This window comes from Piliocolobus tephrosceles, chromosome X (genome assembly GCF_002776525.5).
Source record: "Piliocolobus tephrosceles isolate RC106 chromosome X, ASM277652v3, whole genome shotgun sequence".
Taxonomy (NCBI): domain Eukaryota; kingdom Metazoa; phylum Chordata; class Mammalia; order Primates; family Cercopithecidae; genus Piliocolobus; species Piliocolobus tephrosceles.
The window spans coordinates 66,825,631-66,851,580 of NC_045455.1; the positions used below are offsets into that span (position 1 = coordinate 66,825,631).

The 25,950-nt window shown below is 40.2% G+C and overlaps 1 long non-coding RNA gene across 1 annotated transcript in view; it reads right to left on the reverse strand.

The window, feature by feature from the left end:
• The window catches only part of LOC111523104, a 225,453-nt gene extending 221,789 nt beyond the window's left edge, over window positions 1-3,664 (reverse strand). Inside the window, exon 1 of the long non-coding RNA XR_002725434.1 lies at window positions 3,553-3,664. This is a non-coding gene — a long non-coding RNA (uncharacterized LOC111523104). The remainder of the gene's footprint in view (window positions 1-3,552) is intronic.
• Between the last annotated feature and the right edge of the window lie 22,286 nt (window positions 3,665-25,950).

The following is a 25,950-nucleotide window of genomic DNA, read 5'->3' on the forward strand; positions in this document are numbered from 1 at the left end:
ACTTAGAAAATCTAGAAGAAATGAGTAAATCCTGGACACATACACCCTCCCAAGACTAAATCAGGAAGACGTCAAACCCCTGAATAGACAAATAACAAGTTTTGAAATTGAGGCAGTAATTAATAGCCTACCAATCAAAAAAAAGCCCAGGACCAGATGGATTCACAGCTGAATTCTACCAGAGGCACAAAGAGGAGCTGGTACCATTCCTTCTGAAACTATTCCAAACAATAGAAAAAGAGGAACTCCTCTCTAACTCACTTTATGAGGCCATGATCACCTTGATACCAAAACCTGGTACAGAAACAAAAAAAAAAAGAGAAAATTTCAGGCCAATATTGCTGATGAATATCGATGTGAAAATTTTCAATTAAATGGCTGGCAAACCAAATCTATCAGCACATCAAAAAGCTTACCTACCACAGTCAAGTCAGCTTACCATCCCTGGGATGCAAGGCTGGTTCAACATATGCAAATCAATAAACATAATCCATCACATAAACAGAATCAATGACAAAACCACATGATTATCTCAATAGATGCAGAAAAGGCCTTTGATAAAATTCAATGCCCCTTCATTCTAAAAACTCTTAATAAACTAGGTATTGATGGAACAAATCTCAAAATAATAAGAGCTATTTATGACAAACCCACAGCTAGTATCATACTGAATGGGCAAAAGCTGGAAGCATTCCCTTTGAAAACTGGCACAAGACAAGAATGCCCTCTCTTACCACTCCTATTCAACATAGTATTGGAAGTTCTGTCCAGGGCAATCAGGCAAGAAAAAGAAATAAAGTGTATTCAAACAGGAAGAGAGGAAGGCAAATTGTCTCTGTTTGCTGATGACATGATTGCATATTTAGAAAACCCCATCGTCTCAGCCCAAAATCTCCTTAAGCTGATAAGCAACTTCAGCAAAGCCTCAGGATACAAAATCAATGTACAAAACTCACAAGCATTCCTATACACCAACAATAGACAGCCAAAACATGATTGAACTCCCATTCACAATTACTACTAAGAGAATAAAATACCCAGGAATCCAACTTACAAGGGATGTGAAGGACCTCTTCAAGGAGAACTACAAACCACTGCTCAAGAAAATAAGAGAGAACACAAAAAAATGGGAAAACATTCCATTCTCATGGATAGGAAGAATCAATATCATGAAAATGGCCACACTGCCCAAAGTAATTTACAGATTTAATGCTGTCCTCATTAAGCTACCATTGACTTTCTTCACAGAATTAGAAAAAAACACTTTAAATTTCATATGGAACCAAAAAAGAGCCTGTATAGCCAAAACAATCCTAAGCAAGAAGAACAAAGCTGCAGGCATCACGCTACCTGACTTCAAACTATACTGTAAGGCTACAGTAACCAAAACAGCATGGTACTGGTACCAAAACAGATATATAGACCAATGGAACAGAATGGAGGCCTCAGAAATAACACCACACATCTACAACCATCTGATCTTTGACAAACCTGACAAAAACAAGAAATGGTGAAAGGATTCCCTATTTAATAAATGGTGTTGGGAAAACTGGCTAGCCATATGCAGAGAACTGAAACCGGATCCCTTCCTTGCACCTTATACAAAAATTAATTCAAGATGGATTAAAGACTTAAATGTAAGACCTAAAATCATAAAAACCCTAGAAGAAAACCCAGCTATTACTATTCAGGACATACACATGGGCAAAGATTTCATGACTAAAACACCAAAAGCAATGGCAACAAAAACCAAAATAGATGAATGGGATCTAATTAAACTAAAGAGCTTCTGCACAGCAAAAGAACCTATCATCACCGTGAACAGGCAACCTACCGAATGGGAGAAAATTTTTGCAATCTATCCATCTGACAAATGGCTAATATCCAGAATCTACAAGGAACTTAAACAAATTGCTTAAACAACTTAAATGCTTAAACAAACAAGAAAAAAAAAACCATCAAAAAGTGGGCAAAGGATATGAACAGACACTTTTCAAAAGAAGACATTTATGTGGCCAACAAACATATGAAAAAAAAATGCTCATCATCACTGATCATTAGAGAAATACAAATCAAAGCCACAATGAGATACCATCTCACGCCAATCAGAATGGCAATCATTAAAAAATCAGGAAACAACAGATGCTGGAAAGGATGTGGAGAAATAGGATGGCTTTTACACTGTTGGTGGGAATGTAAATTGGTTCAACCATTGTAGAAGACAGTGTGGTGATTCCTCAAGGATCTAGAACCAGAAATACCATTTGATTCAGCAATCCCATTACTGGGTATATACCCAAAAGATTATAAATCATTCTACTATAAAAACATATGCACACGTATGTTTACTGCAGCACTGTTCACAATAGCAAAGACTTGGAACCAACCCAAATGCCCATCAGTGATAGACTGGATAAAGAAAATGTGACACATATATACTGTGGAATACTATGCAGCCGTAAAAAAGGATGAGTTCATGTCCTTTGCAGGGACATGGATGAAACTGGAAACCATCATTCTCAGCAAACTGACACAGGAACAGAAAACCCAACACCACATGTTCTCACTCATAAGTGGGAGTGAAACAATGAGAACACATGGACACAAGGAAGGGAAGATCACACACCGAGGCCTGTCTGGGGTGGGAAGCTAGGGAAGGGATAGCACTAGGAGAAATACCTAATGTAGATGACGGGTTGATGGGTGCAGCAAACCACCATGGCACGTGTATACCTATGTAACAAACCTTCACATTCTGCGCATGTATCCCAGAACTTAAAGTATAATTAAAAGAAAAAAAAAAAAAGATTAGTACAACACAGTCTCTAAAAAGGGGATGTGGGAAAGTAGAAGAGAAATAGAACGTGATAAAGTAAAGAGAGAGATTGAGAGAGAAAAGGAGACTGAAGTTTCCATGTTCCTTAAAAGTGTAGGAAGAATTCTAGTCAAAATATAATCATTCAAATGCTTTTTAGTCTTGCAGCTGTAACAATATGACCCAGTCCCACAGAAGTCAAAGCCATGTGACATAAATAGAGGTGTCCCATCACCCCAGGTCATGCTTAGAACTGCATTACTGAAATCCCCATTTCTGGTAATCTGCTAGGGAAGAAAAAAAAATGTTAAAATGGAGAGTTAAAGCAATCTGCAGAATTTAAACCCCTCTGATTACTACTCTAATTATAACTCTATCTACCACCTTTTCTGGTGGATCTGGCAAGATCCTACACTCCTCAGCCTAATTCCATCCATTTATTCAACAAAATTAAACTGATAGCATTAATCAGGGAAAAATCTGTTTGCTTATCTCTGCCCCACTTGAAAGCATTAGGTCAGCTCTCTGCCTGCTTTGCATCATTGTTAGACACGGTGGAACTACCTGAAAGGAAATCACAACACAAACAATAAACTTCTAAGTCCACCTCCCTTAAAAGTGAAAGAACTCCCCATATACAGCCAAGAATATCAAGGTGCAATATAGGAGGATGCCCAATATTCAAGCACAGTTAATAAAACATTAATACCACATAGTTTTCAAAGCATGGGATATACCTGTGCTCCAGGTATCACCGTTTTGAAAGCAAAAGCAATCCTGCTCATTTGGGTGTTGTCCAATCCAAGGTGATCTCGAGAGAGAAGAACGGCATTTAGTAGTCCAAACGACTGCTTCTTTACACTCCTACAATAGCAGTGTAGGGGGTAACAATGCTGGGGCTGAGGGTCATTATGAGGCTGTTGCCTTCTCACGTAACTCAGCTTTTCTACTGGGCCAAAAGGCTTAGGGCTCCTGGGGCATGGGCCCATAGGAGCAGGCCCTTGAAAGGTAACAAGACCTATGTTCAACCTGGAACCAATAAGGAAAATGAAGGAAAGCAGGTCTGAATGATTGCTGATTGCCAAGTGTCCTAGAGCAGGCCTGTGGCATATATAACTCCATACAAATGTACTTCTTACTGTAATGTAAGGGGCAAAATGGAAACTACAGATAGTGTAGAGAAGGATGTCCAAGAACTACAAGGGAGGCTTGTTTTAACTCACAAATGGCTTATGAGTCTGGAAGCCTAATAAACACTGATTCAAGGAATCAGTTGTTCAAGGAATCAATGTTGAGCTCCCAGAATGTGCTCAACATTGAACAGCAAATTCTAGCCCTCCCTTCAAACAGTCCACTTGCTCTCAATGGCAATCAATTCTACTCTTTTTTAAGGAATTGCAATATTTTTTTTAAAACATTGAGGGTTTTGTCTGTTTGTTTGTGTTTTTTGTTTTTTTGAGATGGAGTCTCGATCTGTCGCCCAGGCTGGAGTGCAATGATGCAATCTTGGCTCACTGCAACCTCCATCTCCTGGGTTCAAGCAATTCTCCTGCCTCAGCCTCCCGAGTAGCTGGGATTACAGGCTCCCACCACCACATCTGGCTAATTTTTGTATTTTTACTAGAGACAGGGTTTCACCATGTTGGTCAGGCTGGTCTCAAACTCCTGACCTCAGTGATCCACCTGCCTCAGCCTCCCAAAGTGCTGGAATTACAAGTGTGAGCCACCGTGCCCAGCCAAGTTATATTATTAAAGCATTTGGTCAGCTCCTTTATTTTGCTTTGTTGAAAGTCAGCAAAAGGGGAAGGCAGAAATTTTAAGAAAGTTTAAAAAAAAAAAAGAAACTACCTTCTTGGAAATTTTAATTGTTCCTGGATAGTGTTATAGAAAAGTCCTGAATGGGAGGAAGGAAATGTAACATATTTAGTGGCTGCTCTGGCCAAACACTCCACCAAGTACACTTACAAGTGACTCCTTACAGTTTCATGAACACTGGGAAGTTTAGTTTCAATTTCAAGATGAGAACACTGAGATTCAGAGACAGTAAGAGGCTTGCCTGAAGTCACAGAGGAAATGCACAGTGGAGCTGGGATTTTAACTTGGTTCTCTCTGATTCCAAGTGCTTCCAATTCCGTTATGTAATATGTGGCTGGAGGCAAAAACAACTGCATTCTGGTCCTGGTTGTTCACTTGTGAACTGCTAAGAGGCCCAGGACAAGTACCCCTATTTCTCTGGTGGCTGCTAAGGCTCGCTTCAGCACTACCATATGTGCCTCTACTGCTCAAGGCTTCCCAGCCCTTTCACTGCCAAGGTCCCTTTTCTTCTTTTTCATATTTTTCCTCTTGGGAGCTGATATGGTTCAGAAGTTTGTCCCCTTCAAATCTCATGTTAAGATGTAATCCCCAGTGTTGGAGATGGGGCCTGTTGTGAGGTGACTGGATCATGGAGGCAGATCCCTCAGGAACGGTTTCGCTCCATTTCCTTGGTGATAACATGACTCACGAATGGCTTACGAGTCTGGAAGACTTGGATTCCTTGAATCAGTGTTTATTAGGCTCCCAGAATGTGCTAAACATTGAACAGCAAATTCTAGCCCTCCCTTCAAACAGTCTGCATGCTTTCAAATGGCAATCAATTCTATTCTTTTTTAAGGAATTGCAAGGAAACCATCAGTCAGTACATGTAAGATCTGGTTGTTTGAAAGTTTGGGAACTTCCCCCTACCACTTGCTCTCACTCTCCCCATGTGACACACTGGCTTTCCATCACCTTCTACCATGATTGCAAGCTTCCTGAGGCCTCACCAGAAGTAGATGCTGGAGCCATGCTTCCTGTACAGCCTGCAGAACCATGAGCCAATTAAACTTCTTTTCTTTATAAATTACCCAGATTTATATTTCTTTATAGCAACACAAAAACAGCCCAACACAGAAGCCATGTTTTGAATGATGGTATCTACCCAAATATGTATCTCTCAAGTAATAACTGATTTACTTTTCCCAGAATAATTAATTTTTTAATCCTACATATCAGGAACATAGGGCCACTATAGCTATTCCAAATACAGAAAATTAGCAATGAGGAATTCATTACGTGAATGATGGGAGACCTGAAAGAGTCCCTAAGGAGTGGCGAGACAAGAGCAGAAAGCCATTGCCATTCCTACAGCCAAAGGAACAATAAGAGGAGACGTTGCTATTGCCGTCCAAAAGCTGTGACCATCAGTGGGAGCCAGAACTATGGTGGAGGCCAGCTGGTGGGATGGGACTGTGCAGGCAGTGACTATCCAGGCGAAGTGAGAGCCACTGCAGAAACACAGCCACTGAGGGAGACCCAGCCCAGGGCAGAGCAAGAAGGGAGCCACTCCCTGGCTTCTCCCCTCTCCCACCCTCTAGGCTTCCTCTGGTGCCTCCCATTCGCTGAACCTACTCAGAAATCACTGGCAAGTAACCGTAGGAAGAAGTGATTCCCTTTGATGCAAAGTGAGGGAAGGTAGAGAATGAACTTGAGAGGAAGCAGGAGAATGACCCACACAACCTAAATAACTGGTCATCACAGTTTCTGACAAGGATGTGACAGAAAACTGACCAAAGGGACTACATAAAACTCTGGCTAAAAGCAAAGCAACTTAACATCTTATTTAGCCCACAGAACTTTACTTCACATGAAATGCAGACTTTCCGTTAGGCTTCACGGAATCATTTTACACACTTTGGAACTCTCAGATGATCAGAGATACCAGCCAGGGAAACACAATTCACATTTCACCAACCTTCTTTGCCTGTGATTCTAATAAGATATAGGGATCCGGACTGAAAGAACATGGGGGTGGAAACAGGATCCTAATTCCAGCCTGGCCTGATGTAATCCTCAGGAAGTGACTTCCCTTTCTTGGTACCTGGGGCTTTCTCTTTGCAAAGGGGTAGTTGTAATTACTACCAATCTCTAGAATTACAAGTCATTACAAGATTACAAAATCACTACTAATCCCCAGAATTACTAAATAAAGTTAGGTAATACAGTTCTCAATTACTTGCACTATACCCAGAAAACGTACCACATTTCATAAATTCTAATTTTTTTTATGTTTTTACACCTCTAAAATTGAAATATGTCTCACCAGAACTTGCCACAGTTTAATTGGTAGCTGTGATGGTCAGTTTTTGTGTCAAATTGACTAGGCTACAGTTTCCAGCTATTCAATCAAATACTAATCTAAGTGTTGCATTGAAGGTATTTGTAGATGTGATTAAAGTCCATAATCAGTTGACTATAGTAAGAAAGATTATCCTAGATAGTTTTGATGGGCCTGATTCAATCTGTTGCAAAGCCTTAAGTACAGAGCTGAGGATTCCCTGGTGAAAAAGGAATTTTGCCTATGGACTCATGCCTGGGAGTCTCAGCCTGCCCTTCCTAGTGGCCTACCCTTTGGAATACAGACTTGCCTAACCACCCCCAACAATCATATAAGCCAACTCCTTGCAATAAATCTCTTAATACATAGCTCCTACTAGTTCTATTTCTTTGCTTGAACCCTGACTAATGTGGTAACTTTTTTTCTTTTTCAGTAATTGATTAAACAATGGTTCTAATAATCAAGGTTATCTTAGCTTTGATCAAATATGGAAATTTATGCTTTCTCTCCATAACCCATCTGATCATCTTCACAAACCCTAATCCCCCAGAGCAAACCTGAAAAAAAAAAAAGAGCAAACCTGGAAAAAATAAAATAAAATGCTTTTTCAATCTATCAACCTTGATCTGATGCAATAATTATGGCAGTCTTTTTAATTAATTGCTTGATATATTTGCATAAAATCTTTCCCTCCTCAGCCTCCAATTCAAGAAAGTGACTGGTTGGAGGGGCCAGGGATGCTCATTAATGATGGTGTGATAGAGGAAGAAAGGGGGTCCTCACAGCTTTACCTGGTCATCTGGATTCTCACTGGGCCTCTGCTGCAGAGGACCCAGACTGAGTTTCTCCCTGAACAGATGACCACAGAGGAACAAATGGACCTGCCTGGCCATTTGAGATCATGTGCTGGCACCAACTGCTGGAACCCAGGATCTGAGCTATTTATTCTCATCTTTAAATCCTCACCCAAAATGAACTCTCTCCTGTATGAAGGACTCTGCTGGTTCACCAGGGCCCTCAGCATCTCCACCTCTCCTCCCTGGGACTTGGAGTTACATAAGTCCTTGGGGTCCAGAATGGCAGACCTGGACTCCTGATATCACCTACATTCACTCAGGCACCATAATGGCCACAGTGCCAAGCCTACTAGAGCTATGATTAGCTACATAGCCACTACAGTAGCCCAAAGGAGCAAAGGTTTCTGCAGATCATCCATACCAATACAGATAATACTTTCTAAAGCCACAGTCCCTTCCCTGTCCCAAGTTGGGCCCTAAGAGAAGAAAAACAAGGGCTCTGACACCTGACCTTCTGATTTCCATAATCTTCTCAGAATAGAAGGGAAAACTGTTCATTTTCCTCAACATCATGTCTTCCTTCTATCCAGGAAGACCTTTGGTTCACCTACAGAGGCAGAACAGGAATCTTCTGAACATTTCTAGAAAAAACTAAATAATCTGAGTCCTCCAGACCATATCACTGATAGGCTACAGAGATTCAGAAAAGCCTTTTTCATTGGTCTTTTCAGCTCATTATTTCAATAATTGAGAAGCCCCCAAGATACCAAAATGTATAATAGAAATATATCTGAAAAAATTTAATATATCATCTCCATTACAGATATTTTTGTCACCATTAGGATTAAGAGTCTATATGTCACATGAATAGACAATTCTCAAAAGAAGATATACAAATGGTCAACAAGCATATGGAAAAATGCTCACCATCACTAATTATAAGAGAAATGCAAATCAAAACCACAATGCAATACCACCTCACTTCTGCAAGAATGGCCATAATGAAAAAAAAAAAAAAAAAAAAAAAATAGATGTTGGTGTGGATGTGGTGAAAAGGGGACATTTTTACACTGTTGGTGGGAATGTAAATTAGTACAACTACTATGGAAAACAGTGTGGAGATTCCTTAAAGAACTAAAAGTGGATCTGCCATTTGATCCAGCAATTCCACTAACTGGGCATCTACCCAGAGGAAAAGAAGTCATTATACGAAAAAGATACTTGCACCTGCATGTTTATAACAACACAATTTGCAATTGCAAAAATATGGAACCAGCCCAAATGCCCATCAATCAATGAGTGGATAAAGAAAATGTTATATATCTATATCTATATAGACATAGATATAGAGATATTAATATAATGGAGTATTACTCAGCCATATAAAGGAATGAAATAATGGTGTTCACAGCAACCTAGATGGAATTGGAGATCATTATTCTAAGTGAATTAACTCTGGAATGGAAAACCAAGAATGTTGCAATAAACTTTGGGAACTTGGAGGAAAGGGTGAGAGCAGGGTAAGGGATAAAATACTACACATTGGGTACGGCGTACACTGCTTGGGTGATGGGTGCACCAAAATCTCAGAAATCACCACTAAAGAACTTATTCATGTACCCAAACACCACCTGTTTCCCAAAAACCATTAAAATAAAAAACAAATTTTTTAAAAAAGAGTCTGCATGTCACAAATGAGTTCAATATATAGGCTTTCATAAATCTACCAAATCAGGAAAACTTGGATTGACTGAGTCAGTTTTACTGAATTGAGAATAGGTGGCACACAGAACAGTAAATCCAGGTCTTCCCACTTAAACCATCTGAACCTTGCTTCCTGCGTTTCCAAAATCCCTTAATGAAAAATCTCTTTTCAGTAAGGGATTTTTCACATTTCAATATCCCTTACTGAATATCCATTCAATATCCCTTGTTGACATGTGAAAATGCTTTATACATTTCACAGTGCTTTGTACATACACAGTATTAGTACTACTCTTTTTAAAATCATTAAAATTCTTGCTTCACTAATTTTAAAACTTACATTACTCAGACTAACTTTTTGCATACCACCAGTCTATGCAACTGTGTCAATTTTCCCAACTAAAGAAACCCATGGCATCATTACTGTCATCAGCCCCGCAATCATCACTATTACTATTATTGACAAAATGCAATATATTCCTTGTTGCAGCTAGACAGCTTGACATTTCTTCTAACCTTTTGTTTCTTTCCTAATAAGAAAGATTAAGTAGATTTGTAACCAAATTTTATGCAATGACATAGGAAAATGAGTTATACCTACTTCGTTCAGTCTGCCATTTAAAACAAAATATGTGTTGCTTGATTTTTCGAACAGAAAAAAAAGTATTCCAGAGTTTTCCAGAATTTCAGCAAAATCTGGTTAGTAGAAAGAAATGACAGTGATTTGGATCACCCTGAATAAGAACTGCAGATTACAGAATGTGTAGTGATTTCTATTAGGAGATGTCATATGCTCCCTAAACTTCATGGTACCAACAAGGGTGGGAAAGGGTGGCTGATAAGAGCAAAGGCTACACCTGGCCAAACAAAAGTTCTTCTCCTGTCACTGCAACTTCTGAGAGCAAGCAAATGCTAGATCCAGCTAGGTAGGCCCTTATTCTTATTTATCTAAGCTCTGCGAACAGCCTTGTATCTACAGCCAGACTGAGAAGCACACTTACTGCATGCTTTTAAATTGTTTATTTTTTTATTTTACCTCATACCATACCCCTAAGGGCTGTGAGCTGCCTTTCTGAGTCTAAGACGAGGCGCTTTGTGAACATTGCTAAGGACAGTGGTTAGAAATGCCCAGATCGGTCTGACAGGAGCCTGCAGCTGAGTTCATTTCTACGGTAGTTGCTCTAAGTGTCACATTGCTGCAGGCCTGCTCAGCACAGCGGGTTGGTTTAATTACTTTTCTTACCAACTGGGTGGAGAAATATTTCATCTGGATTCTCTGTGGAGGGCTTTATTTGGTAATTGGTCTAAGAATGGAGGAGGAAACAAATCTCTTTTTGGCAGGATCTGGGGCCTTGAGGTAGAATTTCTGGGAGTCTTACTTTTAAACAGAGAGGATGCAGGCAAGACATTGGTGAGGCTGTTTGGCCATCTGAGTGGTACAACTGCTCCAGGGGCCTGCGTGGGGACATGTATTAATATATTCAAAGGGGAACGGAGTAATAGCCATCACTGAGGATGTAATTGATTTCAGGAGGTGACTAAAGGTCATATGGAGACAAGACCACTGAACTAGAACCTTGTACTCAGAAAGAAGAAATGTGACTGAAAACAGTGAGAATAATGTTTCTGTATGGTTCATGCACTGGGTTTAAATGCAATTCAAAAGTTGAAGTTTGAAAAATGGTTTGAACACTAAGCTCTAAGCACTAAGTAGGCACCCCCCAAAAATGTTATTGTCCTAATCAACCAACAAAGAAGGCATTGTTGGACTAGGTATAGAACCTTGTAGGGTCAGTGTTCTAAATAACAATACTGATATAAATAGATAAATTATGAAAATGTTAGTATTTAAATGGTTTGCTGACTATCATCTGATTGTCTTCATGCAGAAAGAAAAATGAATAAATAAAATAAGAACTATCAGAAAGTACTTTTTCGATCTTCAGGCATGGGCACTATTACATTCTGGTTTTGATCTACAAGTATGAATATTATCAAGTAGCTCGTCAATGTTTATTGATTTGAAATTTTTCATATAGCATCATTCAGAAGGCATAAGCAGGATAAGCAGATCCCAAAAATGCTTAGTAGCAGTACGAGGGAAACAATCCTAGAAGTTTTTATTAATTGAAAGTTCCATATGTGTCAGCAGAGTTTCATGGTTGCCAAAAAAAGATAATGAAATCTCAGGCTTCAGAAACTGAATTACAGTGTTCAGTGTAACGTGTGTCCCGGTCTTGCTCAAATGTGCACTGATAAGGAAACCTGGACTCTCATGTTCACTTCTGGACAAACTAAAGCACAGTAGAGTAGAGTGACTAGGATAGTAAGGGGAACAGAATGCACAGAATATGAAGAACAATTACAGAACTTCAGAAAAGTTCACTTGGAGAAGAGAAGTCTTATGGGACACTTGATGACGCACCAGTATCTGCAAGGTTAAGGGAAGAAGAGAAATTAGATTTATTGTGTCTTCCTCCTCTTCAAGAGGAAGAATCAGGACCAATGGATAAATGCTATAAGAAGTAGATTTGAGCCAATATAAAAAGCCTTCTGAAAATTAAAGTGGTCCAAAAATGGATTGAGCTTCCTGGTGAGATAAAGAGGGGCCATTACAGGAGGTGTTTAGGTAGAAATTGCATGACTATTTATCAGAACTATTGTGGGAAGGATCCTTGCATCACATAGATAATTGACCTGGAAGATATCTAAGGACATTTTGCAATTCTTATAGTCCTTGATTCTAAGTATTATCTGTGATTCCTAATGCACTTGCTGTATGCACACATATGCTTTGCACAGGTAGTAGATTTATCAAAATTCATTAAAAATAGTGTGACCCTGCCACTGGGAGAAAAATAATAATCTGTTACTTACTTCCTGAACTAACTGCCTATTTACCACCTAACATCATGAAACTTTCTTGTGGGTTTTCAGTTCAGTCTTAGTACTAAATAGGAAGTAACTGAAATATTACTTGAGTTGGATATTTAGAGGTTATTGGCAAACACTTACTATGCACATATTACATGGTCCGCACTGCACCCACCCAACACATGCAAAAATGAATAAGGCATAGTCTCCACTCATCAGATGCTCATAGTCTACAAGGTCAACTTACACCTAAAGAGAAATGTAAGATACTCAGTAGTAAGCCGGAAGCCACTGAGTCTAGAAAAGTGGGTCTTAGTCCCACCTAGTTTAAGGGAAGACTTTAAGGACAGAATGATGGTTTATCCAGTAAGAGTTGGCCAAATAAAAATAGGAAGGGTATTCCAGAGAGAAGGATCTTTGTGAAGTGCAGAGCAGCAGAGTATGAAGGAACACTACAGTATAATGCATCAGGTGTCAAGCAGGAAGGGTGGAAAATAAGGCTTCGGACAGAGAGAGAAGGCAATGTACAACGGGCTCAGACACTATTGCTTAGGAGTTTGTGGAGCAGCACAACAAGACCACAATCAGAAAAGTAACAAAGTTAGATCTGCATTTTAGGTAGAATAATCCAGCTAGAATGCCAAAGACTGTAACTTAAAATTTGTAAATACTTCAGTGCAATTTGACTTTTGTTCACATGTATTGTCAAAAGTTTGGTTTTTTTAATTCCACACAAATTAAATCCTTCGTTAAGCACACATGCCTTCCAAATGAAATGCATTTACAAGAAAAGCAGCTCCTCATGTTGACGTTTCTGTAATCCACAGCTCTCTCTACTTCCTACTTCATCCATTGCTCCCAGGAATTGGAAGCCTGAATCAGAAACAGATCTTTCTTATTCATCTTTTTGAGAAATACATCTGGAAACTGCTATTCATCATCCTCATCCTAGAAAACAAAAAGATAGAAGCAGAAACCTGTCCTTCAAAAAACAAATGTGCAGGAGGGAATTTTTTCTTTTTTGTGTGTGTGATAAAAAGCTACCTCTAGTTTTTTCAAAATGTTCATGTCACCCTGGACTGGCAGGGAAGGAGAAACCTAAAATCTAAGTTACTATTAGAGACTATTTTTCTCAAAGCTGATAATTTTTTTTTAAGCCAGAGCAAGATAATGATGGTGTCATGCAACTTAAAGACCAACTCTGCACATCACTGAGACAAAACTTGCTCTTCCTGTCAAGGTCCTCCATGGAAGACAACGGAAGTAAGACTCGTGCTGTCTCTATCTCATTTCTTTGGAATGAAAGTCATCTTTTGTTCAGCATACACACTGCAACTCTATTAGCCTCCTGCTTCCATCCTTGACTACACAATATTGGTGATAGTCCATTTTCCAGCACCTATTATAAAACAGATGCATTACCCCCGCCATTTAATTCACTTAATGTTCCTAACAGTTTGGTGCAAAGTCTATCAGTCAAGTTCTCCACACGAAGTTTCTCGAAAGCATACACATGCGAATAAAACTAAACTAACTTCTACTTGCATATAATTCTGTCACAAAGTCACACAAAAAAACTAAATAGAAAAAAAAAATCCAGCTTCTGGGAGGGCTGCAGTTTTGCAACCATTTGCAAATAGTCTATAAGTCTCATCAGAGCTTGCTTCACTGTTAAATCAGGTCAAACAAGAAGAAAAATATGATGGTAGCAGAGCTGTTCAATAAGGGCAGATTCTTCATCCTCCTTTTGTATCTCTAATCCCCAAACTCTATTATTTCCAAACAAAGGTTTAATAATTTGGAGCTATGGAAAGACCTAAAATTTTGCTACTACATCTATCCAACATAGTCTAAGAACCTGCCTTTTGAAACCTCTTACACTAAAGGGCATTTTTCATCATAAACAGATCTTCCACTTAAGGTGACAAAATTTCACATGAATTCTCCCAGGCACAGGAAAAAACCTGCAATCTAGGGAGTAAGCACAGGCAGGACATGCAGGAGAGCTGGACACAGCCCTTGCCCTGTCATGAGCTTAGCTGTGCGAACATGGACAACTCAGTCTCCTGAGTCCTCAGTGCCTTAATCTGTACCAAGGAGATTTGGACAAGCCACCTTTAACGCCATGCCCAGGCTTATAATCTCATTAGGGCAATGGCACGTGTTCTTGCCTGAGAAAATCTGGCTCAAGTTATAGGAAAAATGGAGGAAAACAGAAAAGACATTTAGGGTATTAACAAAGAAAGCAGAAATATGCTAAAACATTGTATGAGAAGCAAGCAAGTGAGGAGTAGAGAAGACAGCAAATGAAAAGTGAGGATAATGAGTGACACTGAGAGAAGGGTGAGAAGAGCCACACAGAAGGAAGATAACTAGCCCTGCAGGCCAGGAGCTGGCAAGTCTGGCATGGGCATGGCAAAGAGGAGAACAAAACCAGAGGCTCACTGGACATCTGTCTTTACCTTCATCTCCCCCAGACAAAACAACAACTAGAGGACTCCTCTCTCAAGAAGTTCAGTCAACTTCCTGGAAAGAATTAAGGCTGCTTAGGAGACAATGACACTCCAGTGGCCCTCCTCATTCAAGAATATCAAGTCCCCTCTTTGTCTAAAGGCTGACTCCCTACCAGCTTCCCGTAGAGTGAAGCCTGACAATCAACGTATTCCACCCTCAAACACAGAGCTCCAGTCAGCCTTCCTTTTATAGCAGATACCTAGAAGGAAGACCATCTAAGCAGAGCAAAATGGCAACGCCTACATACATCATCATAACAATTTTGCACAGAGAATATACAGAGTGTTTACCCCTTTGCAATTTTTGTGAGAAAGTTACTTGAGGATTTACTCCAGAAAAATGACAGCTAAACACAAAGAGTGAAATTCAAAAAAAAAAAAAAAAAAGAAGAATGAAACTCAACCAAGTATCCAATAATAAAAAGAAATTCTAGGATGATATCTGTGTGTGAGGCTGAGCAAAGCAACTGGTCCAACTGGAACAGGATGTCAGCACATTCCATGAATGATATCACCAAGAAAAAACTTATAGCTTCCAAGCAATGTACAAATATACAGAATGACCATGATGCTTGTTATTAGTGACACAGTGAAAAAAAAAAAAAAAAAAGAGAGAGAGAAAGAAGTGCCCTATCTCAATAATGAATTCACATTTAGGACCTCCAAGAAAAACACTATCTTAAAGAAAAAAATCATGGCCCAAATACAAAACAAACTAGAATACTAAAATATTGCCTGATTTTGAATAGTTTATAAATTACAAGAAAAGAAAAAGCATTTATCCTTTTGACCTGTACAGTGAGTATAGTGTGTCTTGAGGGTCAAGAGCTTGTGATGCTAGACATAAAGAGAAGAAAACATAACCTTAGCCTGTGGAAATACAATCTTAGAAAATACAATGTTTGATTGTGAAATGGCAACGTGTTATTCTCATGCATAATAATAAAATAGCTTTCAGCTTTAGAATCAATCTACTATACAAGATTTAAAATTGTTATAGAACAAAATGTCAATGTTAACAACTTTGATAATTAAAAAAATCAAAGTTCATGGTCAGAAGATGGGAGGCAGGATAACACGGAAGAGTTATAAGGGAGGATAAGAATATAGATGGACTCATCTAGCATGGTGAGGAGTCAAGAGACCTTCTCTAAAGCTGATTGCACAAGGTTTGAGGTTTACAGGTATATTTTTCAAAGAAATACTGAAAAATTAAAATAATGATTACCAAAATTTGGAAGAGAGGGGAGAGATGGGTGTTGTGTAAGTAGCTTAAGCTTCTATTTATAGCAGAGAGTCAATAAAAAAGTGTTTTAAATTGATGAATCAACACAAAGAAGGAAACAATGGACACTGGGGTCTACTTAAGGGTAGAGGGTGGGAGGAGGGAGAGGAGCAAAAAAGATCACTATTAGGTACTGAGCTTAATACCTGAGTGATGAAATAATCTGTACAACCAACCCTTGTGACACGAGTCTACCTATGTAACAAACGTTCACATGTACCCCCGAATCTAAATAAAAGTTAAGAAAAAAAGGAAAGAAATTAATGACTCAAGAAAAAAAAGTCACTGTTGGTGAAAGAATACAAACTTGCAGTTGTGTAGGATGAATAAGTCTAGACATATCATGTACAGAATGGTGACAATATTGTATTGGATACTGGGAATTAGCTAATATAGTAGATTTCAGTTGCTGTCACCACAAGAAATAAAAGTAACAATGTGAGGTGATGGATAATCAATTCTTTTGACTATAGTAATTATTTTACTATGTATATCAAAACATCATGTTGTACACTTTAAATATATACAATTTTTATGAAAAAAAAGGAAGAAAAGTAGAAAGAAAAAATGAGATCCAGTCTGGGAGATAACGCTGGAAGACACAAGGTATTATAAGCCTTCTAGAAGCTTTACAATGTGTTTAAGTGTTAGTGCTATATAAACCTAGGAGTATGATTTGGAACCATTTATCAATGAGAAATAAAAGTATATATCACAATAGTAAAAAAAGAAAGAAGTAACTGAGGAAAGAAATCGCTTACATTATCACACAATCAAGAAACCAGAGATCATACCATAAATTTCAAACAGATGGAATATAACACAAGGACTTAGTTACAAGGGTGTTTGAAAAGGTCAGAAATAGGGAGAGTAAAAGTTGCTTTAAATATGTAGGAATTGCAAATGAGTGACCAGCAGGATTTGAAAGACGGAGGAATAGAATAGTGAAGTCAGAGGAGGAGCACTGGGGTAAAATGATAAGTTCAGTTGGGGATGTAATTAAATAATTACAAGAGGCCATGAATAATTGTCAATTAAGTGGTAAAAACTATAGCCAGTGCTTGCCAAGCCCTTGAGCCTTTGGACACATATGTCACTCTGTTTTCTGACATTGCCTTCTCAAAATGAACTGAGAGAGGGAAAAGGATCTGGGTTCTGAAATGGAGAAAGTGAGAGTGGGAGGTTAGCTTGAAGCCGTGTAGGAAAAATCAGTGCACATGGAGAAATGGATCCCATCTGGTCCCAGTGGCACTAACATCCCTTTTGCCCCTGGGGCATGTACTTGGTGGTGCAGGTGTTTCTGTGGTTCATGGTTTTATTGCCTTTCCTTGGTTCTGTCCTGCCTTCTTCAGCAAATTGGAGGGGTAGGTTCTGAAGCTTCCACTTTCCCTGAAACTACAAACCACTCCTAGTAAAGTGCTCCACCCCTACCCCCTACAGGACACATAACAAAGCCTGGTGCCTTGACAGCAAAGTGAAGGAGAGGTGTAACTTGCATGGAAATGCCCTACAGTGAAACCTGTTGGAGACTTCATACACTGAGTGCAGGATGTTTGTTTGGCTTGAGATGTCCCACCATTCCTCTTTGAACATCATTTAAATGGATGTCATAGTTCACAAAAACAGTGAACATGCTTGAGCTACAGCTAATACTTTAAACCCCTACCAAAACTACATTACCTAGAATACCATTTAGGTCTCAACTCAGAAGTCAACTCCTCAGAGAGACCTGTTCAGACCACCAAGCTAAAACCACCTCCAGTCACCCTCTACCACATCACCCTATTTAACCTTCTGATTAGCGTTAGTCTATGCATTCAATTTTCTCACTCATCTATGTGCTTCCTAGTTTATTACTTCTGTTTTGCTGGCTTATGGTCTGTCTCTCCTCACTAGAATGTAGGCTATAAAAAGTCAGGGATGCTATTATATTCTCTGCTCCATCCCCAGACTCTAGAACAGTGTTCAGCACCTAGTAGTTCCAAAGTAAATATTTGTCGACTCTCAAATGTTTGTTGCATCTTTTCCTGACTTATGTATAGACTTGTTCTGGTTGGAGTTTTTAAAAATTAGAGAACAGGCTGGGCACAGTGGCTCATGCCTCTAATCCCAGCACTCTGGGAGGCCGTGGTGGGCGGAGCACGTGAGGTCAGGAGTTTGAGACCAGCCTGGCCAACATGGTGAAACTTTGTCTCTACTAAAAATACAAAAATTAGCCAAGTGTGGTGGCGCATGCCTGTGGTCCTGGCTACTCGGGAGGTTGAGGCAGGAGAATCACTCGAACTTGGGAGGTGAAGGTTGCAGTGAGCAGAGATCAAGCCACTGCACTCCAGCCTGGGAGACAGAGCAACATTCCATCTCAAAAAAAAAAAAAAAAAAAAACAAGAAAAAAGTAAAAAGAAAAATTAGGGATCATATGGACATTAAAATTAAATAAAATCAGAATTAGAGACAACTGTGACCAAGAAACCACCTTTGCAAAAATTGTAACTGAGAAAATAACAGTGAAAGCGATCTAACCTAACTGACTCCATCTTGTTTTTAACCTCCAAGCTGTCCTTGTTCGTTTTTGTGTGCAGGCTGAACTAACTTTGGGAGGAACTTCGTTTATAGTTTAACTTTGCAAAAGAGGATAACAGCCCTTTCCCAAAACAAACCCCCTTCCTGCCTGGGGACTAGACTGCCTTTGTGGGACTAACAAAGTAGCCACAAGATTAGAAATTATGGCTTTGGAGTCATTCAGCTGGAGGCTGCAAGATTCTAAACCTCCCCAAATTGCTCCTGGGAATAACATCACTACTGTAAAACCTAAAATCAGTGTTTGAGATGTTTTGCAGACCCTGTATTTGATGGATCAGCTGGCACCACCCAGATCGATAAACTGGCTCATCTGGTCTTGTGGCCCCCACCCAGGAACTAACTCAAGAAGACAGCTTTGACTCCCTGTGACTTCATTGCTGACCCAATCAATCAGCACTCCCCACTTTCTGACCCCTAGACACCAAATTACCCTTAAAAACCCCAATCCCCGAGTTTTTTGGAAGACTGATTTGAGTAATAATAAAACTCCAGTCTCGTGTACAGCTGGTTGTGTGTGAATTAAACTCTTTCTCTACTGCAATTCCCCTGTCTTGATAAATTGGCTCTGTCTAGGCAGCAGGCAAGGAGAACAGATTGCGCAGTTACAACCGCAGGATAGTAAAACAAATAGTTTCATCAGAGTGAATTCTTGAGTGAACTTTCTTAGAAAACACTTGTTAACAGCTTTAAAAGATAGTTTATTGGAAGATAGTTTATTGGAAAATATGCAGCAGGAAAATTAATGTGAAATAGACTCTTCTAGCAGCTGGTAGCATTCAGACGGAGTCCCCAGATATAGGGCACAGGTACATCACACTACAGAGCACATAACTCCTCCTCAGAATTGGTTACATAATTTGTGGTGCCTAGTGCAAAATTAAAATGCAGGATCACTTGTTCGAAAGGAATTACGGATTTCAAGATGACAAGAGCAGAGCGTTAAAAGAAATACAGGACCCTTCTAACTGTAGGCACAGTCACATGCCCATGAGGCCAGCCCTGCTCTGTCTTCATCTACAACAGGAAAATGGGCCAGGGAGGGTGGTGCAGACATTAGCCGGAGGGCAATTCTCAGAGATTGTGTGTGGCTGGGAGAACAGAGGTTCCCTAGCCCATCAGTGACTCAGCATGTGTGTCTGGGTGGTGGGGAAGGCATGTATATGTGTGTCTGCATGTCTGTGTGTGTCTTTGTGTCTGTCTGTGTGTGTATGTCTGTCTGTACATGTATGTCTCTATGTGCATCTTTATGTATGTCTGTTGTAGATGTATGTCTGTGTGTATATGTCTGTGGGTGTATGTCTGTATGTTTGTGTACACGAGCACTTGTGCAAGCAAGTACCTCCGTTCTATTACCGAGCAGCATGCAATGGTCACCGAAGAACGAAAAGGGGATACAAACTCTTGATAAGAAGAGGGAAGTCCAGAGGAGTGTGTGACCTGGCTAGTGAGAGACAGAAGAGGCAAAGCTGGAAGAAACCAGGAAGACCCCAGCCACCTCCAATAGCAAGAAGATGTGTCACAGAAGAAGGGAAAGCTGCCATCAAACTGGAATGAAATAATTTGAATCTACTTTCTAATTTGCCCCAAAGCCAGTTTTGGTCCAAGATCACAGGACAGAACCAGGCAGCTGAGCTTTTCAAGGCCTTCCATACACCAATTTTAAGATCCTGCAAACTCATAGAACCTCTATTGGAGGACAAAGGGGGTCCCAGGGCCCCCTCGGGAGTCTTGATTACTCCTGTAGGGGAAGTTCACATTTAGATTGATATTGAATTTTCAAGTAGTACAAATTAAAACCAATCCAACCCAGTGAGTCCCCTGAAATTCTTGAGCCAGATAGGATTGGAATCTTTATAAGCATATGATTGACTGACAGCTAGTCCAGTAGCATTGATTTACAACTACAGTCACACACTGCATAACAACGTTTTGGTCAGGGACAGCCCACATACAGAGAGAGGGTGGTCCCATGAGATTATAATAGAGGTCAAAAATTCCTATTGCCAGTGACATCTTCAGTGTCTTCACTAATGTGAAAACACGAAAAAGCCTCAGGCAGGTCCTTCAGGAGATATTCTAGAAGAAAGCATTGTTATTATAGGAGATGACAGCTCCACGCCAGTTATTGCCTCAATGCTTTCCAAGGGGACAAGATGTGGCAGTGGAAGACAGTGATAATGATGATCCTGACCCTGTGGAGGCCAAGACTAAGTGTGTTTGTGTCTTAGTTTAAAAAAAATTGTTTAAAAAGTAAATAAAAATTCAAAATTTTAAAAATAGAAAATACTTATAGAATAAGGATATAAATAAAGAAAATATTTTTGTACAGCTGTACAGTGTGTTTGTGTTTACACTAGGTGTTATTTAAAAAAAGTCAAAAGTATAAAGAATTTAGAAGTTTATAAAGTGAAAAAGTTACAGAAAACTAAGGTTAATTTATTACTGAAGAAAAATGTTTTTATAAATGTAGTATAGCCTAAGTGTAGGTGTTTCTAAAGTCCACAGTAGTGAACAATCATTACTAGGCCTTCACATTCACTCCCCACTCATTCACTGACTCAGCGAGAACAACTTCCAGCCCTGCAAACTCCATTCATAGTAAGTGCCTTATACAAGCATACAATTTTTTATCTTTTATACCATATTTTACTGTACCTTTTCTATGTTTAGATACACAAATACTTACCATTGTGTTACGGTTACCTGCAGTATTCAGTACAGTCATATGCTATAAAGGTGTGCAGCCTAGGGACAATAGGCTACTGCACACAACCTAGGTGTGTGGTAGGCTATACCATCTGGCTTTGTGTAAATATACGCTCTGATGTTTGCACAATGGCGACATCACCTAAGAACATGTTTCTCAGAACATATGCCCATCATTAAGCAACACATGACTTTAGTTATAAACAAGTATAACCAGGGAGTTAATTAATCATTTATCAACCAGGGAGAAAGTCTTTTACAAAGTACTACAGGAGTCTGTCCTTAAATCTGTTCCAGTTAGTATTTCAAGTTAATGATTTAGACAAATATATAGAAAACACATTTTATCAGATCTATAGGTGATCTTAAAGTGGGCAGGATAACTAATATGATAGAATATAGAATCAAGATTCAAATGTATCATCACCAGTGAAATGCTAGATAAAACTTAGAGAATTAAATTTAACTGGGTCATTGTGAAGACCTTTTCAGGTCCCAAAAGTACATGGCAAAGTCATAAAATATGAACAGCAGTTCAATTTGAATAATCTAGAAATTCTAATTAATCAGAAGCTTACTAAAATGCAGTAATATGGCATGCCTATTTAAAAAAAAAAGAGGGGGGGTGATGGTAAGGCTACATTAATAAATAAACTCACAAAAGCCCAAATCATAGAAAATAATGATCCCACTTTGTCTTCATTAATAATACCCAAGCAGCTTGCAATACTGATGTGGTCCAGTGGTATGACTTTAAAGACGGCAGCACAGCACCTAGAGAGGTAAACAAACTGCCTTCAGCTGCAAGGATTGTAGTACAATGCCAGGATTAGGACCCAGTGGTATCTAGACTATTAATTTTTCCCACTAGACAACAGCTCCTCCAAGCATTGTCTTATCTGGGCTAGGATGTATTTGGGAACATAATTTGTATTCACAAATACTCTCCAGCAGGTTGACCAATATAGACAAGAACAGCATTAGAAAATCCAAATGGGTTTTTAGGATGCTATAATTTCTATAGTACTCCAATCTTCCTATGAGGAATCATGGAGCTCATGCTATGTGCCTATGACCAGGCTGGGTGCTGGAACTACTGAATCAGACAACTCATGCCCTCAGGTCACTCAGGTCAAAGACGGCAGTAATTTAATTCTTATTACCCAACATGATATGTAACAGTTGTAATTAGAAAGCACAAAACCAGTAAAAAGAAGAGAACTATTAAGTCTAAGACAGCCAAAGAAGCCTTGAGAGAGCAAAAGATATTCTACTTATATTTATATCATATTCTGATTGCTTCTTTTGTTATGTCAGCAAATGGATTAGCACTTCACTTTTAGGGAGACAGCATGAAAAGAAACAAGATCTTGCCCAGGTTGATTTCCAATTTAGCCAGTGTACTAGCTAAAATGTGATACAAAGAAGGGAGAACCATATATAAGATTGAGAGACTCTTTTATTTTTTGAGACAGGGTCTCACTATGTTGCCCAGGCTGGTACAATCTCAGCTCACTAGAGTCTCCATGTCTTGGGCTCAAGAAATCCTCTCACCTCAGCCTCCCAAGTAGCTGGGACTACAGGTGCACACCACCATGCTAAGCTAATTTTTAAACTTTTTTTTTTGAAAAGACAAGGTCTCAATATATTGTTCAGGCTGGTCTCGAACTCCTGGGCTCAAGTGATCCGTATAGCTTGGCCTCCCAAAGTGCTGGGATTACAGATGTGAGCCACCATGTCCAGCTTCACAGACTCTTTTAAAATAAGTCTCACATAATGAATATATGCAGTAAGGGCTAAACTTCAGCATCCACGCTTCAAACGCAAAGACCTCAACATATGCACTGGCAACATTGTGCATGCCAGGAAAAATGTAAGTGTAAGGAAAGCAATGCCTCACTTTTCACTGGTGTTCTTTCTCCCTTCGAGAACAGAGTGGATGTGGCCTCCAAGCACTGTCTCCACTAGAATAAACTCCACCAAACTGGTCGGCTTTGGTCAGTTATTATTTTGTTCTTTTTCAACTGCTAAAACAATACTTTTTTTGAGATGGAGTCTCATTCTGTTGCCAGGCTGGAGTGCAGTGGCTCCATCTCGGCTCACTGCAACCTCCGCCTTTCAGGTTCAAGCTATTCTCCTGCCTCATCCTCCCGAGTAACTGGGACTACAGGTGCAAGCCACCACACCCAGCTAATTTTTGTATTTTAGGTAGAGACGGGTTTCACCATGTTGGCCAGGATGGTCTCAAACTCGTGACCTCATGATCTGCCCGCCTCAGCCTTCCAAAGTGCTGGGATTACAGTCATGAGCCACCGCGCCCGGCCAACAATACTTTTTAAAATAGACTTTATCTCACTGGAATTTTCTCAGTGCTATTGAGGTGATTCCCACTGTATTTCAATAGGAATATTAGGTGAGTTGCATTATGTGTTCTGGTGGTTCTCTCCGCCATGCTTAAGGAACCATGAAGTACCATTTTCATTGTTTGAAAGTATCATTGGAAAGTACTTGTTGAAAGTCACCATTCACTGCCAGCTGGGGAGAGGGGTTTGTATTTTGTCAGCTCTTATTTTCTCATATAGGGCCTGGTGTGTAGAAGTTAGAGAGGCTGCGCTTGGAGAATGACCAGAGATCTCCCTAATACTCAGTGTTAGACCAGCAAGCCTGAGACTGAGAGGGGTCCTCACTCTCAGATTCTCTCCCCTCACTTCCTTGTCTGTTGGAGTCTTAGCCTTCCACTTTTTGGATAAAACTTCCCTTGAGGGGGCGGAGCAAGATGGCCGAATAGGAACAGCTCCAGTCTCCAAATCCCAGCGCGAGCGACACAGAAGACCGGTGATTTCTGCATTTTCAACTGAGGTACTGGGGTCATCTCACTGGGGAATGCCAGACAATCGGTGCTGGTCAGCTGCTGCAGCCCAACCAGCGAGAGCTGAAGCAGGACGAGGCATTGCCTCACCTGGGAAGCGCAAGGGGGAAGGGAATCCCTTTTCCTAGACAGGTGAACTGAGACACAAAACACCTGGAAAATCGGGTAATTCCCACCCCAATACTGCGCTTCAAGCAAACGGGCACACCAGGAGATTATACCCACAACTGGCCGGGAGGGTCCCACGGCCATGGAGCCTCCCTCATTGCTAGCACAGCAGTCTGCGATCTAACCGCAAGGCAGCAGCGAGGCTGGGGGAGGGGCACCCGCCATTGCTGAGGCTTAAGTAGGTAAACAAAGCTGCTGGGAAATTCGAACTGGGTGGAGCTCACAGCAGCTCAAGGAAACCTGCCTGTCTCTGTAGACTCCACCTCTGGGGACAGGGCACAGCTAAAAAACAACAGGGGAAGCAGCAGAGGCCTGTGCAGACCCGAACGACTCTGTCTGAGAGCTTTGAAGAGAGCAGTGGATCTCCCAAAATGGAGGTTGAGATCTGAGAAGGGACAGACTGCCTGCTCAAGTGGGTCCCTGACCCCTGAGTAGCCTAACTGGGAGACATCCCCCAATAGGGACAGTCTGACACCCCACACCTCACAGGGTGGAGTACACCCCGAGAGGAAGCTTCCAAAGTAAAAATCAGACAGGTACACTCGCTGTTCAGCAATATTCTATCTTCTGCAACCTCTGCTATTGATACCCAGGCAAACAGGGTCTGGAATGGACCTCAAGCAATCTCCAACAGACCTACAGCTGAGGGTCCTGACTATTAGAAGGAAAACTACCAAACAGGAAGAACACCTATACCAAAACCCCATCAGTACGTCACCATCATCAAAGACAAGAGGCAGATAAAACCACAAAGATGGGGAAAAAGCAGGGCAGAAAATCTGGAAATTCAAAAAATAAGAGCGCATCTCCCCCTGCAAAGGAGCGCAGCTCATCACCAGCAATGGATCAAAGCTGGTCAGAGAATGACTTTGACGAGATGAGAGAAGAAGGCTTCAGTCCATCAAACTTCTCAGAGCTAAAGGAGGAATTACATACCCAGCGCAAAGACGCTAACAATCTTGAAAAAAGACTGGAAGAAATGATAGCTAGAATAATTAATGCAGAGAAGGTCATAAATGAAATGACAGAGATGAAAACCATGACACGCGAAATACGTGACAAATCCACAAGCTTCAGTAACCGACTTGATCTACTGGAAGAAAGAGTATCAGCAATTGAGGATCAAATGAATGAAATGAAGCGAGAAGAGAAACCAAAAGAAAAAAGAAGACAAAGAAATGAACAAAGCCTGCAAGAAGTATGGGATTATGTCAAAAGACCAAATCTACGTCTGATTGGGGTGCCTGAAAGTGAGGGGGAAAATGGAACCAAATTGGAAAACACTCTTCAGGATATCATCCAGGAGAACTTCCCCAACCTAGTAGGGCAGGCCAACATTCAAATCCAGGAAATACAGAGAACACCACAAAGATACGCCTCGAGAAGAGCAACTCCAAGACACATAATTGCCAGATTCACCAAAGTTGAAATGAAGGTAAAAATCTTAAGGGCAGCCAGAGAGAAAGGCCGGGTTACCCACAAAGGGAAGCCCATCAGACTAACA